At 37.5% G+C, this 20,252-nt stretch overlaps 1 non-coding gene across 1 annotated transcript; it reads left to right on the plus strand.

The window, feature by feature from the left end:
* The first annotated feature begins 5,640 nt into the window (after positions 1–5,640).
* Positions 5,641–5,716, plus strand: TRNAS-GGA (transfer RNA serine (anticodon GGA)). Its single transcript has one exon. It is a non-coding gene; the product is annotated as a tRNA-Ser (tRNA).
* The last annotated feature ends 14,536 nt before the right edge of the window (positions 5,717–20,252 follow it).

The following is a 20,252-nucleotide window of genomic DNA, read 5'->3' on the forward strand; positions in this document are numbered from 1 at the left end:
ACCTTGGGCTTCAATCCAGTGATCTTTGGGCTCAAGCTAACAACCATGGGGTCATGTCTATGATCCCACGCTCAAGCCAGCGACCCCACACTCAAGCTGGTGAGCCTGTGCAAAGCAGGATGAGCCCACACTCAAGCTGGTGACTTTGGGGTTTCAAACCTGGGTCTTCTGCATCCCAGTCCAACTCACTATCCATGGTGCCTCTGCTGGTTGGGAGAAAGAAGAGTATTTTTAGATTGTTTTTAAGCATCAGTATAGCTTAAAAAAAGAGTGCTTGCTTAAAACCTAATATCAGACATTTTTATTAAAGAGTAAGACGAGTTTATAATGGTGGTCACTTGAATGAAGCTATGTAAGTAAAATTTCTCCAAACTGTTTTTCTAAAGAAATAGCTTTTTTGGAACTAGGCCTTTAAATTTAAAAAAAAAGATGGATGGACAGATGCCTATCCAGACAGATAAGCTTTAGAGCAGATATTTTCAATTCTGTATATCATTAAAATCAAAAGTCGTGAACATATTTATCCCCCAGAATTATATTATCATATGGAAAGATATTTATGCTAGATAACAAATTTTAGGCTTACAGTTTTCTTTTAGTGCTTTGCTCCACTCTCTACCTATATTCCTCTGTACATGACTTATCTTTTTCTTTTAAAGCTATATTAAAGATATTTTTCTTTATTACTGGCTTTAAGCAGTTTGGAAATAACATATAGGTACTTTAATATAGTTTTCCTTATCTTTCTTGCACTGGGAGGGTGTTGAGCTTCTTAGATCTGTAGGTTTATAGTTTATATCAAATATGAAATATTTTTTCTATTATAATTCCAATATTTTTCCTCTTTCCCCTTCTCATTTTGGAGATATCGAATATACACGTATTAGTGTTATTATATACTGCTCACAAAAATGAGGGGGTATTTCAAAATGAATATAAAGTAACAAAGAAAGCATTTTATATTTTTATTAAACAAGATCAGAAAAGCAAACAAGTGAAAGAAAGTTGTTCTATTATGCAAATGAGATGCAAAACCAACTTTTATTTCATTGGTAAAAATGCACTATACAAAAGACTGAAAGCACTGGAGTATCTGCAGTTGTCATAAAATTTACTATTCCATTGGAATTTGCCTCTCCTTTGCATTTTTTTTTCTGATTTTGGATGGCATTAACTGCAGATTTGTATGCTACAGAAAAAAGTTAGTGAATTTGAAGATGGCAATAGAAGGCACAAGCCTGTTCTACTAACAAAATGTTATATAACTGAAGTACCAGCTTATGTGCCCTTTGAGATTTAATTAAAGTTGGCTTTTATTTTTTGTTCTATTTAAGTGAGAATCTTAATGTCTTCCCAAGCTTTCTTGAAATTTCCACCTCTTTATGTTTTCTTCTTGGTTGCTTTGAGCTCAAAATTCTTCCTAAATTCTGATAGCTGTTACCATTTCTTCTTATATGTAGAGCCTTAAATATGGAACAAAACCTCACCCTGGCTGGTTGGCTTAGTGGTAGAGCATCGGCCAAGCATGTGGAAGTCCTGGGTTCGATTTCCAGTGAGGGCACACAGGAGAAGAGCCAATTTCCTTCTCCAACCTTCTTCCTCTCCTTTCTCTCTATCTCTCTCTTCCCCTCCCACAGCCAAGGTTCCATTGGAGCAAAGTTGGCCCAGGCTCTGAAGATGGCTCCATGGCCTCCACCTCAGGCACTAGAATGGCTCCAGTTGAGCCGAGCAACACTCCAGATGGGCCAAGCATAGCCCCTTGATGAGGTTGCCTGGCAGAACCTGGTTGGGCGCATGCAGGAGTCTGTCTGTCTGCAACCCCTCAATTTCTTACTCTGGAGAAATACAAAAAGAAATAAAAAGGGAACAAGACCTCATTTAAACATATTTTCTAAAACACCATGTGCATAATAGGCTTTTTGTTGCTGTTGAAGGATTGAGGTTTTATATCTTTTTATTTAATTAAGTGTGTTTACATAGATTCTAGGGTCACCCCAAATGCATCCCCCATCCCCCATTTTCCCCTCAACATCTCCCTGCCCCCTCCCTACAGTGCTCTCCCCCCTTCCCTTCAGGTTTATCCTATCTTATTGTCCACTTTCATTGTGTCCTCTTTTTCTCTGGTCCCTTTGATCCCTCCTCTGTCTCAATTCTGTTCCTTAGTTCTCATTATTCCTTGGATTTCTCAAATGAGTGAAGTCATATGATATTTTTCTTTCTCTGCCTGGCTTATTTCACTCAACATAATAGTTTCCAGGTCCCTCCATATTGTTGCAAAAGGTAATATTTTCTTCTTTTTCATAACCCCATAGTATTCCATTGTATATATGTACCACAGCTTTTTAGTCCACTGATGGACACTTGGGCTGTTTCCAGATCTTTGCTATTGTAAACAATTCTGCCATAAACATGGGGATGCATTTATTTTTTCAGTCGGTGATATGGTGTCCTTGGGATATATTCCTATAAAGGACTTGAATGTAAATCGTGAAACCATAAGCATCCTAGAAAAAAACATAGGCAGTAAGCTCACTGACATTTCTCACAGCAATATATTTGCTGATTTATCTCCACAGGCAAATGAAATAAAAGACAGGATAGACTATATCAAATGGGACTATATCAAACTAAAAAGCTTTTGCACAGCTAAAGACAATATAAACAGAATAAAAAGACAAACCACATAATGGGAGAACATATTAGACAATACATCTGATAAGGGGTTCATAACCAAAATTTACAAAGAACTTGTAAAACTCAACACCAGGAAGACAAACAATCCAATCAAAAAATGGGCACAAGAAATAAATAGACACTTCTCCAAAGAGGACATACAGATAGATGGCCAATAGACAGATGAAAAAATGTTCAACATCACTAATCATTAGAGAAATGCAAATTAAAATCACAATGAGATACCACCTCACACCAGTCAGAATGATGCTCATTAACAAAACAATACACAATAGGTGCTGGCGAGGACGTGGAGAAAGGAGAACCCTCCTGCACTACTGGTGGGAATGCAGACTGGTGCAGCCACTGTGGAAAACAGTACTGAGATTTCTCAAAAAATTAGAAATGAAATTGCCCTTTGACCCCACTATTCCACTTATAGAGGTTTTATATATATATATATATTTTTTTTTTTTTAATTTATTTATTTTTTTTTCTGAAGCTGGAAATGGGGAGAGATGGTCAGATAGACTCCCGCATGTGCCCGACCGGGATCCACCCGGCACGCCCACCAGGGGCGACGCTCTGCCCACCAGGGGGCGATGCTCTGCCCATCCTGGGCGTCGCCATATTTCGACCAGAGCCACTCTAGCGCCTGAGGCAGAGGCCACAGAGCCATCCCCAGCGCCCGGGCCATCTCTGCTCCAATGGAGCCTTGGCTGCGGGAGGGGAAGAGAGAGACAGAGAGGAAAGCGCGGCGGAGGGGTGGAGAAGCAAATGGGCGCTTCTCCTGTGTGCCCTGGCCGGGAATTGAACCCGGGTCCTCCGCATGCTAGGCCGACGCTCTACCGCTGAGCCAACCGGCCAGGGGAGGTTTTATATTTTAACAATAAAATTTATTTAAAATTACTTCTAAAACCAGCAGTGATGACTAAGCCTATTGTGAAGAGAGTAAGATAATCATTAAATTTTTCTAAAGATTAAATGAGAGTTCATGTATATTTGAGGTCTAAAAACTGAGTGCATCTTATACAGTGGTTATAACGTATTTTACTTGCATTTCCCTCTTTTTCACACTTGTGTTTGTGTTCGTGGAAGACTGATTCATCATCAGACACAGATGAGGACAGGCTAGTAATGGATGATCATTTTGACAGTGATGAGGAGTTGTATGAATTTTATGATGACTGAAACTTAAGTTCAATACCTTACTATGTAATACTTTTTTTTTCAGGTTTGGGACCCTCAAATTAAGATGTGTCTTACACATGGGGAAGTATGGTACTTTTTGAAAGTGGATAAAAATTTTAATGGAATTGAACCTCTAATGTATATTTGCAATTTCATATAAGTTTTAAAATACAGTAACTGAATTAAAAAAGAAACTGAGTCAGAATCTCTCCTTTGTACTCAAACTGAGTATCTAGAGATAAAGGAAGTGCCAGAGTAAAATCTTAACAATTCTTATACACACTGACAATTACTAAGAAAAATACTGTAATTACACGGCAAGAAGAATAGTTTCCCTGTGCACATCAGGGCTTAATAGGACTCTAAATGTATATTTATCAGTTATAATTTGAAGTTATTAGCTAAGTGATTTACAACATTTTAAAAATAAAATATTTCATTATTTATTTTACATTCTTTACTTATGAGAACATAAATAAAAACTTTAGCAAACTTTATTAAATAATACATAGTAGCCCTGGCCAGTTGGCTCAGCGGTAGAGCATCGGCCTAGCGTGCGGAGGACCCGGGTTCGATTCCTGGCCAGGGCACACAGGAGAAGCGCCCATTTGCTTCTCCACCCCTCCGCCGCGCTTTCCTCTCTGTCTCTCTCTTCCCCTCCCACAGCCAAGGCTCCATTGGAGCAGAGATGGCCCGGGCCCTGGGGATGGCTCTGTGGCCTCTGCCTCAGACGCTAGAGTGGCTCTGGTCGCAACATGGCGACGCCCAGGATGGGCAGAGCATCGCCCCCTGGTGGGCAGAGCGTCGCCCCTGGTAGGCGTGCCGGGTGGATCCCGGTCGGGCGCATGCGGGAGTCTGTCTGTCTCTCCCTGTTTCCAGCTTCAGAAAAATGAAAAAAATGAAAAAAAAATAATAATAATACATAGTATATTTCTTTATAAGAGAATAGCATGATGGTTAATTCCATTCAAAACCAGAATAACCAGTGGTATATTTATTTTTAGGTGAAAAGAGAAATGAACTTAGACAAGATTTAATGTTATCAATTAAATTTTTGTAATTTTGATTCTAGTTGACTTTTCTACCAAATGCCTTCCTTTTTGCTGTCATATTCAAACTCAATTATCAAGAGATCTTTCTTAGCCCTGGCTGGGTAGGTCATATGTTTAGTGCCTTGTCCTGGTACGCTAAGGTTGCAGACTTGACCCCGGGTCAGGGCACATACAAAAAACAACCAATGAATGCATAAATAAGTGGAAGAACAAATCTCTCTTCTCGAAAATAATTTTTAAAAACCACATTATTTTTTAAAAGATTTCACAGTGTAAAGCTTGTTAAGTCAAAAAAGTTAGCATGGAAATCTCATATTCCTACTTTATTTGTAAAGATTTAACAAAGTAAAAATTTATTTTAGGCATAGAGAAATTATGGTAAATGTAACAGAGTCTTTGGGGCATCTAGTAGAACCTCTTTTAAAAGCCTTTTAAATGAGGCCTGACCTATGATCGTGCAGTAGAGAAAGTGTTGACCTGGAACTCTGAGGATGCTCGTTCAAAACTCTGAGCTTGCCTGGTCAAGGCACATATGGGAGTTTATGCTTCCTGCTACTCTCCTCCTTCTCCCTCTCTCTCTCTTCCCATTGCTCTAAAATAAAAAAGAAGAAAAAAGTCTTTTAAATGAAAATACCCACACACTTTTGTGTTGTTTAATTAATATTTCATACAAGTTATAATGTGCTATAGACAGGTTTTTTTCTTTAAAAATATTCTTAAAAGGGCCCTGGCCGTTTGGCTCAGTGGTAGAGCATCGGCCTGGAGTGCAGGAGTCCCGGGTTCGATTCCCGGCCAGGGCACACAGGAGAAGCGCCCATCTGCTTCTCCACCCCTCCCCTCCTTCCTCTCTGTCTCTCTCTTCCCCTCCCGCAGCCAAGGCTCCATTGGAGCAAGAATGGCCCAGGCGCTGGGGATGGCTCCTTGGCCTCTGCCCCAGGCGCTAGAGTGGCTCTGGTCGCGACAGAGCGACGCCCCAGATGGGCAGAGCATCGCCCCCTGGTGGCGTGCCGGGTGGATCCCGGTCAGGCGCATGCGGTAGTCTGTCTGACTGCCTCCCCGTTTCCAGCTTTGGAAAAGTAAAAAAGAATAAAATAAAAAAATAAAAAGACTTTAAAAAAAATATTCTTAAAAATTGTAAAATGGATGACGTCAGAGTAATGGCGGGGTAGGAAATGATACCGATAAATCTCCCCCAAAACTCAACAAGATCTTCAACCAGAAACAGAAAAACCTATACTTGGAGCCTCCAGATGCTTCGCAATACACCCAAATATGCCATTAAGGAAGAGAAAATCGAATATCATGGATACAAAAGAAAGAGAGGTAACACAGCTAGATGAGGAAAAATCTATGGAGAAAAAATTTAATATATTGGAAACCTTGGAGCTAAATGACAGAGAATTCAAGATAGAAATCCTAAAAATCCTCCGAGATATACAAGAAAACACAGAAAGGCAATTTAGGGAGCTCAGAAAAGAACTTAATGAACACAAAGAATATATGTCCAAGGAAATTGAAACTATAAAAACAAATCAAACAGAGATGAAAAACTCAATTCACGAGCTGAAAAATGAAGTAACAAGCTTAGCTAATAGAACAGGTCAGATAGAAGAGAGGATTAGTGAAATAGAAGACAAGCAACTTGAGGCACAACAGAGAGAAGAAGAAAGAGACTCAAAAATTTAAAAAAATGAGATAGCCCTACAAGAATTATCTGACTCCATCAAAAAGAATAACATAAGAATAATAGGTATATCAGAGGGAGAAGAGAGAGAAAATGGAATGGAGTAATGGAATGGAGAACATACTCAAACAAATAATAGATGAGAACTTCCCAAGCCTGTGGAAGGAACTAAAGCCTCAAGTTCAAGAAGCAAACAGAACACCAAGTTTTCTTAACCCCAACAAACCTACTCCAAGGCATATCATAATAAAATTGGCACAAACCAACAGCAAAGAAAAAATTCTCAAGGCAGCCAGGGAAAAGAAGAATACAACATATAAAGGAAGGCCCATTAGATTATCATCGGATTTCTCAGCAGAAACTCTACAAGCTAGAAGAGAGTGGACCCCAATATTTAAAGTCCTGAAAGAGAGGAACTTTCAGCCACAAATACTATACCTATCATAGCTATCCTTCAAATATGAAGGAGAAATAAAAACATTCACAGATACAGAAAAGATGAGGGAATTTATCATCAGAAAACACCCACTCCAGGAATTACTAAAGGGGGTTCTCCAATCAGATACCAAGAACAAAAAAAAAAACAGAGCCACAAGTATAAGCTCCAAGAAGAACACAATAAAACCAAATTTAAACTGTGACAACAACAAAAAGAAAGAAGGGGAGAAGATGGAGATTAACAGTAGCAAAGGACGATGGAGTGCAAATGAACTCACAAAATAGTTCGCTACAATGAACAGGGTAGGGACCCTTTTCATTACTCAAAGGTAACCATCATTGAAAAAACCACCACAGAAGCACATGAGATAAAAAAGATAGCAACGGTGGAAAGATGTATGGAATACAACCAAATAAAAACAAAAGATAGAAAAACGAAAGAGAAGGATCAAACAAGACAGAAAACTAACAGAAAGCAAGATACAAAATGGCAATAGGGAACTCACAAGTATCAATAATTACACTAAATGTAAACGGATTAAGCTCACCAATAAAAAGGCAGAGAGTAGCAGAATGGATTAAAAAAGAAAATCCAACTGTATGCTGCCTACAAGAAACTCATCTAAGTAACAAGGGTAAAAACAAATTCAAAGTGAAAGGCTGGAAAACAATACTCCAAACAAATAACATCCAAAAAAAAGCAGGTGTAGCAATACTCATATCAGATAATGCGGACTAAAAGACAGGAAAAGTACTCAGAGACAAAAATGGCCATTTCATAATGGCTAAGGGGACAGTGAATCAAGAAGACATAACAATTCTTAATATATATGTACCAAACCAAGGAGTACCAAAATATATAAGACAGCTACTTATTGATCTTAAAACAAAAACTGACAAAAACACAATCATACTTGGAGACCTCAATACACCTCTGACGGCTCTAGATCGGTCATCCAAACAGAGAATCAATAAAGACATAGTGGCCTTAAACAAAACACTAGAGCACCTGGATATGATAGACATCTACAGGACATTTTATCCCAAAGTGACAGAGTATACATTTTTCTCCAGTGTACATGGATCATTCTCAAGAATTGACCATATGTTGGGCCACAAAAACAACATCAGCAAATTCAGAAAAATTGAAGTTGTACCAAGCATATTTTCTGATCATAAAGCCTTGAAACTACAATGCAACTGCAAAAAAGAGGAAAAAAATCCCACAAAAATGTGGAAACTAAACAACATACTTTTAAAAAATGAATGGGTCAAAGAAGAAATAAGTGCAGAGATCAAAAGATATATACAGACTAATGAAAATGACAATACGACATATCAGAATCTATGGGATGCAGCAAAAGCAGTGATAAGAGGGAAGTTCATATCACTTCAGGCATATATGAACAAACAAGAGAGAGCCCAAGTGAACCACTTAACTTCTCACCTTAAGGAACTAGAAAAAGAAGAACAAAGACAACCCAAAACCAGCCGAAGAAAGGAGATAATAAAAATCAGAGCAGAAATAAATGAATTAGAGAACAGAAAAACTATAGAAAAAATTTATAGAACAAGGAGCTGGTTCTCTGAAAAGATCAACAAAATTGACAAATCCTTGGCAAGACTTACCAAGGAAAAAAGAGAAAGAACTCATATAAACAAAATCCAAAATGAAAGAGGAGAAATCACCACGGACACCGTAGATATACAAAGAATTATTGTAGAATACTATGAAAAACTTTATGCCACTAAATTCAACAACCTAGAAGAAATGGATAAATTCCTCGAACAATACAACCTTCCTAGACTGAGTCAAGAAGAAGCAGAAAGCCTAAACAGACCTATCAGTAGAGAAGAAATAGAAAAAACCATTAAAAACCTCCCCAAAAATAAAAGTCCAGGCCCTGACGGCTATACCAGTGAATTTTATCAAACATTCAAAGAAGACTTGGTTCCTATTCTACTCAAAGTCTTCCAAAAAATTGAAGAAGAAGCAATACTTCCAAACACATTTTATGAGGCCAGCATAACCCTCATACCAAAACCAGGCAAGGATGGTACAAAAAAAGAAAACTACAGACCAATATCTCTAATGAATACAGATGCTAAAATACTAAACAAAATACTAGCAAATCGAATACAACAACATATTAAAAAAATAATACATCATGATCAAGTGGGATTCATCCCAGAATCTCAAGGATGGTTCAACATACGTAAAACGGTTAACGTAATACACCATATCAACAAAACAAAGAACAAAAACCACATGATCTTATCAATAGACGCAGAAAAGGCTTTCGATAAAATACAACACAATTTTATGTTTAAGACTCTCAACAAAATGGGTATAGAAGGAAAATATCTCAACATGATAAAGGCCATATATGATAAACCATCAGCTAACATCATATTAAATGGCACTAAACTGAAGGCTTTCCCCCTTAAATCAGAAACAAGACAGGGTTGTCCACTCTCTCCACTCTTATTTAATGTGGTACTAGAGGTTCTAGCCAGAGCAATCAGACAAGACAAAGAAATAAAAGGCATCCATATCGGAAAAGAAGAAGTAAAGGTATCACTTTTTGCAGATGATATGATCCTATACATTGAAAACCCCAAAGAATCCACAAAAAGACTACTAGAAACAATAATCCAATACAGTAAGGTCGCAGGATACAAAATTAACATACAGAAGTCAATAGCCTTTCTATATGCCAACAATGAAACAACTGAGAAGGAACTCAAAAGAATAATCCCCTTCATGATTGCAACAAAAAAAATAAAATACTTAGAAATAAACATAACAAAGAATGTAAAGGACTTATATAATGAAAACTATAAACCATTGTTAAGGGAAATCGAAAAAGATATAATGAGATGGAAGAATATACCTTGTTCTTGGCTAGGAAGAATAAATATAATCAAGATGGCTATATTACCCAAAGCAATATACAAATTTAATGCAATTCCCATCAAACTTCCAATGACGTTTTTCAAAGAAATAGAGCAAAAAATCATCAGATTTATATGGAACTATAAAAAACCCCGAATAGCCAAAGCAATTCTAAAGAAAAAGAATGAAGCTGGGGGCATTACAATACCTGACTTCAAACTCTATTATAGGACCACGACAATCAAAACAGCATGGTATTGGCAGAAAAATAGACACTCAGACCAATGGAACAGAATAGAAAGTCCAGAAATAAAACCACATATATATAGTCAAATAATATTTGATAAAGAGACCAACAACACACAATGGAGAAAAGAAAGCCTCTTCAATAAATGGTGCTGGGAAAACTGGAAAGCCACATGCAAAAGAATGAAAATGGACTACAGTCTCTCCCCCTGTACAAAAATTAACTCAAAATGGATCAAAGATCTAAACATAAGACCTGAAACAATTAAGTACATAGAAGAAGACATAGGTACTCAACTCATGGACCTGGGTTTTAAAGAGCATTTTATGAATTTGACTCCACAGGCAAGAGAAGTGAAGGCAAAAATTAATGAATGGGACTACATCAGACTAAGAAGTTTTTGCTCAGCAAGAGAAACTGATAACAAAATAAACAGAAAGCCAACTAAATGGGAAATGATATTTTCAAACAAAAGCTCAGATAAGGGCCTAATATCCAAAATATACAAAAGCTCAGATAAGGGCCTAATATCCAAAATATACAAAGAACTCATAAAACTCAACAACAAACAAACAAACAATCCAATAAAAAAATGGGAAGAGGATATGAATAGACACTTCTCCCAGGAAGAAATACAAATGGCCAACAGATATATGAAAAGATGCTCATCTTCTTTAGCTATTAGAGAAATGCAAATCAAAACAGCAATGAGATACCACCTCACACCTGTTTGATTAGCTATTATTAGCAAGACAGGTAATAGCAAATGTTGGAGAGGCTGTGGAGAAAAAGGAACCCTCATACACTGTTGGTGGGAATGTAAAGTAGTACAACCATTATGGAAGAAAGTATGGTGGTTCCTCAAAAAACTGCAAATAGAACTACCTTATGACCCAGCAATCCCTCTACCGGGTATATATCCCAAAAACTCAGAAACATTAATACGTAAAGACACATGCAGCCCCATGTTTATTGCAGCATTGTTCACAGTGGCCAGGACATGGAATCAACCAAAAAGCCCATCAATAGATGACTGGATAAAGAAGATGTGGCACATATACACTATGGAATACTACTCAGCCATAAGAAATGATGACATCGGAACATTTACAGCAAAATGATGGGATCTTGATAACATGATACGAAGCGAAATAAGTAAATCAGAAAAAACCAGGAACTGTATTATTCCATACGTATGTGGGACATAATAGTGAAACTAAGAGACATTGATAAGAGTGTGGTGGTTACGGGAGGGAGGGGGGAATGGGAGAGGGAAAGGGGGTGGGGAGGGGCACAAAGAAAACAAGATAGAAGGTGACAGAGGACAATCTGAATTTGGGTGGTGGATATGCAACATAATTGAACGACAAGATAACCTGGACTTGTTATCTTTGAATATATGTATCCTGATTTATTGATGTCACCCCATTAAAAAAAATAAAATTATTTTTAAAAAAATTGTAAAATGGTAAATTTTAATACATATTTTGCTACAATAAAAAATTCTTGCTACACAAAATGAAAGCCTCACTTGCCAGCTGTCTGTGACACTGATCCCCATATTTATTTTTTTTTTTTCTTTTTTTTTTTTTTTCATTTTTCTGAAGCTGGAAACAGGGAGAGACAGTCAGACAGACTCCCGCATGCGCCCGACCGGGATCCACCCGGCACGCCCACCAGGGGCGACGCTCTGCCCACCAGGGGGCGATGCTCTGCCCATCCTGGGCGTCGCCATGTTGCGACCAGAGCCACTCTAGCGCCTGAGGCAGAGGCCACAGAGCCATCCCCAGCGCCCGGGCCATCTTTGCTCCAATGGAGCCTTGGCTGCGGGAGGGGAGGAGAGAGACAGAGAGGAAAGCGCGGCGGAGGGGTGGAGAAGCAAATGGGCGCTTCTCCTGTGTGCCCTGGCCGGAATCAAACCCGGGTCCTCCGCACGCTAGGCCGACGCTCTACCGCTGAGCCAACCGGCCAGGGCCTGATCCCCATATTTAGACTGAGGAAATACGGAAGTAAACTGAAACAGATGGTGTGTATATTGATTACTTTAAATGCATTGTCAATATTCATCACATTATTTATTTCACACTTTACAGAGTTAAATCAAAATATTCAGATCCCGCCATATCTGAAACAGTGCCATGTTTCCACTCGGATGCCATTTTAAACATTCAACTCATACACTTTTTTTTTTTTCTCTTTGGTATATATGTACAGCATTTGGAAGAGCACATTGCAGGTGATACATGTGTATGTGTTTGTACTATAAGGAACAGATTATCTTTGTACTTTCAGCCATTAATAGAGAGCACACTTAAAATAGCTTTAAAGCATTCTGTAAGGTTAAGCACTGTCTATAACACCCACAATATACAGATGTTCAAAAGTTACCATACATATATCAACCCTTTCATTCCATTCTTTACAAAATGCACAAACATCACCACTCATACTTAGCCTCGAATTTGCTAGAGTTACATTGTGGCCTGCTCCTCATGAAAAGCAGTGCTTGCCAATACTATGTTTTTCCTTAGGGATTGAGATAGCAGTCTGTTCTGTTACACAATACGTACGTTCATTGCTGTGCTTTGATTCTTGAACCTGAAATGATGAGATTTCAAATTACGGGTAATATAAGTTTGGTAAGAAGTTGTGTAAAGATTAGATCATACTTTAAAGGGGACTATATTCTTCCAAGGCAATGGTTAATACTTTAACATGTCAGATTTAGCTTTTCATTGTATTTGAAATCCTTGCTAAAATGAGTTTCAAGTGTTTGAGTTAGCTTTGCTCATGCATCTGTTTGACACTGCTGTAAAATTAACTTCAGGTTTGATTTTTAACTTGTGTCTATTTTCAGCTCAGGCAAATCTTGCACACTTAGATTACAGAACATCTTCCTTTAACCAAAAACTGCTTTATTTATGAACTGCACCATTACCAGCATATTGAGTTGAATATACAATCAGATTCCTGACGGTAAAGTGTGACATCATTGTGTAAATAGAGTTACATACCCTTTAGAGAACACAAGTTAACCCCTAATTTGAAAGTAATTTCAGTCATGTAGCTAACATTAACAGCAAGTCCAACTTCAATGCACATGTACAGAAAACATTACACCTGTGTCATAAGTTAAAACTAAAGATGTATCCTAGATTTCACACAATACTTGAAAGAAGGTACGTGCAGAATCAAAGGACCATTATAAAGCAACCAATATGTGTCCTGTCATGTTTACCCTCAGCCTGAACCAAATTCCAGATAACTACAGCCTAAACTGAACTGCCTCTTTAAAGATGACCCAAGATGTATTTTAACACTAAAATAAAAATATTTTTTAAACTTTCCATTATTCTACCTCTAATGTCAAACTGTACATAATACTAAGCTCCAGAAGATATCCTAACATTAATATAAACTCAGTCTTTCTTGGTCATTCATGTTCAGAAATGTAAGAATACCAGCCACGTTACTTGGAAAGTAGTACATTTTTACTGTGTGGAAAAGGAAACATACTTTGCTAAAAATAGAGCAATCTCATGTGAAAGTCTTACACTGTACACAAATCAGCTATGTGAATACTGATTAGTTGAAATGCTTTGTGAATATTCCTCACATTGTTTCTTTCATATTTTGCAGTTGTAAATCAAAACGTTCATATCCCAGCCTATCAGAAACAGTGTCTTTTCTCCATTCAGATGCTATTGTAAACATTCAACCCATGCACGTGTTTCTCCTTCAAATATGTTCAGCGTTTGGAAGGGCATATTACAGGGAAGACATGCGTCTGTGATAGTACCATAAGGAACAGGTCATCATTGTAACTTTAGCCAGTAATGCAGAGAGCACACTTAAAATATCTTTAAAGCATTCATTCTTAGGCTTTAGCAGGTCTATTACCTCACAGTATACAGACGATCAAAAGTGACCATATATATCAACCCTCTCATTCCATTCTTTACAGAATGCATGAGAATCACCATTCATAGTTACTATAATAAGTGCTAGAGTTACATTGTGGTCTGCTCTTCAGGAGAAGCAGTTCTTGGCAATACTTTGTTTTTCCTTAGGAATTGAGATAGTACTAAGTGGTGTTACACAGTAATGTACATCCACCCCACTGTGCTTAGATTCTCAAACTGAATGAAATGGTGAGATTTCAAATTACTGTTAATATAGTTTTGTTCTTTTGTTTCTTTTTGTGTGTCTCCTTTTTTATACATTTTTATTCATTTTAATGGGGTGACATTAATAAATTAGGGTACATATGTTTAAAGAAAACATCTCCAGGTTATCTTGTCATTCAATTATGTTTCATACCCATCACCCAAAGTCAAATTGCCCTCTGTCACGTTCTATCTGGTTTTTTGTGCCCCTCCCCTCCCCTTTCTCCCTCCCTCTCCTCACTCCCCCTCCCCAGGTAACCACCACACTCTTGTCCATGTCTCTTAGTCTCATTTTTATGTCCCATCTATGTATGGAATCATGGAGTTCTTAGTTTTTTCTGATTTATATATTTCACTTTGTATAATGTTATTAAGATCCATCCACTTTGTTGTAAATGATCCGATGTCATCATTTCTTATGGCTGAGTAGTATTCCATAGAATATATGTACCACATCCTCTTTATCCAGTCACCTATTGAAGGACTTTTTGGTTGTTTCCTTGTCTTGGCCACTGTGAATAATGCTGCAATGAACATGATGCTGCATGTGTTTTTACGTACCAATGTTTTGAGTTCAGGGGGTATATACCCAGTAGAGGGATTGCTGGGTCATACCATCGTTCTATTTTTAGTTTTTTGAGGAACAACCATACTTTCTTTCATAATGGTTGTACTACTTTACATTCCCACCAACAGTGGATGAGCGTTCCTTTTTCTCCACAGCCTCTCCAACACTTGCTATTACCTGTCAAGTTGATAATAGCTATTCTAACAGGTGTGAGGTGGTATATCATTATAGTTTTGATTTGCATTTCTCTAATAACTAATGAAGATGAGCATCTTTTCATATATTTGTTGGCCATTTGTATTTCTTCCTGGGAGAAGTGACTGTTCATATCCTCTTCCCATTTTTTTATTTGATTGTTTGTTTGTTTGTTGTTGAGTTTTATGAGTTCTTTGTATATTTTAGATATTAGGACCTTACCTGAGCTGTTGTTTGAAAATATTATTTCCCATTTAGTTGGCTGTCTGTTTTGTTGTCAGTTTCTTTTGCTGTGCAAAAACTTCTTAGTCTGATGTGGTCCCATTCACTTATCTTTGCCTTCATTTATTTTGCTTTTTGAGTCAAATTCATAAAATGCTCTTTAAAACTCAGGTCCAGAAGTTTAGTACCTATGTCTTCTTCTATGCACTTTATTGTATCAGGTCTTATATTTAGGTCTTTGATCCATTTTGAATTAATTTTAGTACAAGAGGACAAACTGTAGTCGAGTTTCACTCTTTCGCATGTGGCTTTCCAGTTTTCCCAGCACCATTTGTTAAAGAGGCTTTCTTTTCTCCATTCTGTGTTGTTGGCCCCTTTATCAAAATCTATTTGACCATATATATGTGGCTTTATTTCTGGACTTTCTATTCTGTTCCATTGGTCTGAGTGTCTATTTTTCTGCCAATACCATGCTGTTTTGATTGTCATACCTTTATAATATAATTTGAAGTCAGGTATTATAATGCCCCCAGCTTCGTTCTTTTTCTTTAGAATTGCTTTGGCTATTTGGGATTTTTTATATTTCCTTATAAATCTGATGATTTTTGTTTCATTTCTTTAAAAAATGACATTGGAATTTTTATGGGAATTGCATTAAATTTGTATATTGCTTTGGGTAATATGGTTATTTTGATTATATTTATTCTTTCTATCTAAGATACAATGAAATGGAAAATATTCATTGTTCTTCTTCGATTTCCCTTAACAATGCTTTGTAGTTTTTATTATATAGGTACTTTACATTCTTTGTTACGTTTATTCCTAGGTATTTTATTTTTTTTGTTGCAATCATGAAGGGAGTTGTTTTTTTTAGTTCGTTTTCTAATGTTTTGTTGTTTGCATATAGAAAGGCTATGGACTTTTGTATATTAATTTTGTATCCTGCGACCTTACTGTATTGGTTTATTGTTTCTAGTAATCTTTTAGTGGACTCTGGGGTTTTCAATGTATAGGATCATATCATCAGCAAAAAGAGAAACCTTTACTTCTTCTTTTTCGATATTGATGCATTTTATTTCTTTATCTTGTCTGATTGCTCAGGCTAAAACTTCTAGCACCACGTTAAGTAAGAGTGGAGAGAGTGGACAACCCTGCCTTGTTCCTGACTTAAGGGGGAAAGTCCTCAGTTTTATGCCATTTAATATGATGTTAGCTGATGGTTTATCATAAATGGCCTTTATCATATTGAGAAATTTTCCTTCTATACCCATTTTGTTGAGTGTTTAAACATAAAATTGTGTTGTATTTTATCAAATGCCTTTTCTGCATCTATTTTTTTTTTAATTTTTCTAAAGTTGGAAACGGGCATAGACAGTCAGACAAACTCCCGCATGTGCCAGACCGGGACCCACCCAGCACACCCACCAAGGGGCAACACTCTTCCCACCAGGGGGCGATGCTCTGCCCCTCCGGGGTGTCGCTCTGTTGCGACCAGAGCCACTCTAGCACCTGTGGCAGAGGCCAAGGAGCCATCCCCAGCGCCCGGGCCATCTTTGCTCCAATGGAGCCTCGCTGTGGGAGGGGAAGAGAGAGATAGAGAGGAAGGAGAGGGGGAGGGGTGGAGAAGCAGATGGGCGCTTCTCCTGTGTGCCCTGGCCGGGAATCGAACCCGGGACTTCTGCACGCCAGGCTGATGCTCTACCACTGAGCCAACCGGCCAGGGCTCTGCGTCTATTGATAAGATCGTGTGGTTTTTGTTCTTCGTTTTGTTGATATGGTGTATTACCTTAACCGTTTTACATATGTTGAACCATCCTTGAGATTCTGAGATTAATCTCAGTTGATCATGATGTATTATTTTTTAATATGTTGTTGTATTCGATTTGCTAGTATTTTGTTTAGTATATTAGCATCTGTATTCATTAGAGATATTGGTCTGTAGTTTTGGGGTTTTTTTGCCATCCTTGCTGGGTTTCAGTATGAGGATTATTTTGGTCTCATAGAATGTGTTTGGAAGTATTGCTTCTTCTTCAATTTTTTGGAAGACTTTGAGTAGAATAGGAACCAAGTCTTCTTTGAATGTTTGATAGAATTCACTAGTATAGCCGACTGAGCCTGGACTTTTATTTTGGGGGAGTTTTTTCTATTTCCTCCCTGTTCATGGGTCTGTTTAGGCTTTCTCCTTCTTTATGACTCAGTCTAGGAAGGTTGTATTGTTCTAGGAATTTATCCATTTCTTCTAGATTGTTGTATTTGGTGGCATATAGTTTTTCATATTATTCTACAATAATTCTTTGTATATCTTTGATATCTGTGGTGATTTCTCCTCTTTCATTTTGGATTTTGTTTATATGAGTCCTTTCTCTTTTTTCCTTGGTAAGTATTGCTAAGGGTTTTTCAATTTTGTTGATCTTTTCAAAGAACCAGCTCCTTGTTTTATTAATTTTTTTATAGTTTTCCTGTTCTCTATTTCATTTATTTCTGCTCTGATTTTTATTTCTTTCTTCGGCTGGTTTTCGGTTCTCTTTGTTCTTTTTCTAGTTCCTTAAGTTGTGAAGTTAAGTGGTTTACTTGGACTTAGGCTCTCTCTTGCTTGTTTATATAGGCCTGAAGTGATTTGAACTTCCCTCTTATTACTGCTTTTGCTGCATCGCAGAGATTCTGATATGTCGTATTGTCATTCTCATTTGTCTGTATATATCTTTTGATCTCTGCACTTATTTCTTCTTTGACTCATTCATTTTTTAAAAGTATGTTGTTTAGTTTACACATTTTTGTGGGGTTTTTTACCTCTTTTTTTCAGTTGAATTGTAGTTTCAAGGCTTTATGATCAGAAAATATGCTTGGTACAACTTCAATTTTTCTGAATTTGCTGATGTTATTTTAGTGGCCCAACATATGGTCAATTCTTGATAATGTTCCATGTACACAAGAGAAAAATGTATACTCTGTCACTTTGGGATGAAATGTCCTGTAGATGTCTATCATATCCAATTGTTCTAGTGTTTTGTTTAAGGTCAATGTTTCTTTATTGATTTTCTGTTTGGATGAACAATCTAGAGCCGTCAGCAGCATATTGAGGTCTCCAAGTATGATTGTATTTTTGTCAGTTTTTGTTTTTAGGTCAGTCAGTAACTGTCTTATAGATTTGGTGCTCCTTGGTTTGATGCATATATATGTAAAAAAGTGTTATGTCTTCTTGATTCAGTGTCCCCTTAATCATTATGAAATGACCATCTTTTTCTCTGATTATTAATGCTGTCTTACGGTCAGCATTGTTAGATATGAGTATTGCTACGCCTTCTTTTTTTTAGATGTTATTTGCTTGGAGTACTGTTTTCCACCCTTTCACTTTGAATTTGTTTTTATCCTTGTTGCTTAGATGTGTTTCTTGTAGGCAGCATACAATTGGATTTTCTTTTTTAATCCATTCTGCTACTCTGTGTCTTTTTATTGCTGAGTTTAATTTGTTTATATTTAGTGTAATTATTGACACTTGAGGGTTTCCTATTGCCATTGTATATATTGCTTTCTGTAGTTTTGTATCTTGTTTGATTCTTCTCTTTTGTTTGTTTTTTTGTCATTTCTTTTTATTTGGTTGTAATCCATACTTCTTTCCTCTGTTACTTCTTTTTTCAAGTTATGTGCTTCTGTGGTGGTTTTATCAGGAGTGGTTACCATTAAGTAATGGAAAAGGTACCTACCATGGTCATTGTAGTACACTATCTTATAAGTGCTTTTGCACTCCATCATTCTTTGCTACTGTTAATCTTTGTCTTCTCCCCTTTTTTGTTTTTGTTATAGTTTAAATTTGGTTTTATTGTGTTCTTGGAGGAGCTTTTACTTGTGGATTTGTTTTGTTTTGTTTTTTGGAAAACCCCCTTTAGTATTTCCTAAAGTGGGGGTTTTCTGATGATAAATTTTCTCATCTTTTCTGTATCTATTTATGATTTTATTTCTCTTTCAAAATGTAAAAAAGGAAATAATTTGCATCAAGAATAAAAGAATTTGCTTGTAAATGATGGTTGACTGAGAGATATAGTGAAAGGGATAAGAGGGAAACAAAAAAAAGAAAAATTTTTTTATTGTATTAAGTGGAACAAAGCTACATAGAATGGAGAACCAGGATTGGAGGGAATGCTAATGAGTTAAAAAGCGAAGGCCCTGGCCGGTTGGCTCAGTGGTAGAGCGTCGGCCTGGCGTGCAGGGGTCCCGGGTTTGATTCCCGGCCAGTGCACACAGGAGAAGCGCCCATCTGCTTCTCCACCCCTCCCCCTCTCCTTCCTCTCTGTCTCTCTCTTCCCCTCCCGCAGCGAGGCTCCATTGGAGCAAAGATGGCTTGGGCGCTGGGGATGGCTCCTTGGTCACTGCCCCAGGTGCTAGAGTGGCTCTGGTCGCGACAGAGCGACGCCCTGGAGGGGCAGAGCATCACTCCCTGGTGGGCAGAGCCTCGCCCCCTGGTGGGCGTGCCGGGTGGATCCCGGTCTGGCACATGCGGGAGTCTGATTGTCTATGCCCATTTCCAGCTTCAGAAAAATACCCCCCCCAAAAAAAAAAGCGAAGTAAAAAGCACACAAAATGCCACAAAGAAAAAATTTGAATCCAGAATAAAATAATTTGTTTGTGAGTGAGAATCGATTGAGAGGAAAAGTAAAAGAGAAATGAAGAAACTAAGAGAGGAGAAAAAGAAAAAAGAGAAAGTTAAGGGTTTTGGAGAGTAACCATCATATAGAGAAAAAAAAGAAAAGAAAAAAATGGAAAATGTAACACTTGTGGGGTAATGTAGTTCAAGATGAAGCAAAAAGAATAAGATGAGCAGAGGATAGAAGGACCAAGGTGGAAGAAGAAAAAATAAAGATAAGAAAAAGTTATAAAGACTGTTAAAGTCTGTGGATTTTTCTTGATTTTGAGAGGTTTTCT

Source organism: Saccopteryx bilineata, unplaced genomic scaffold (genome assembly GCF_036850765.1).
Source record: "Saccopteryx bilineata isolate mSacBil1 unplaced genomic scaffold, mSacBil1_pri_phased_curated manual_scaffold_284, whole genome shotgun sequence".
Taxonomy (NCBI): Eukaryota; Metazoa; Chordata; class Mammalia; order Chiroptera; family Emballonuridae; genus Saccopteryx; species Saccopteryx bilineata.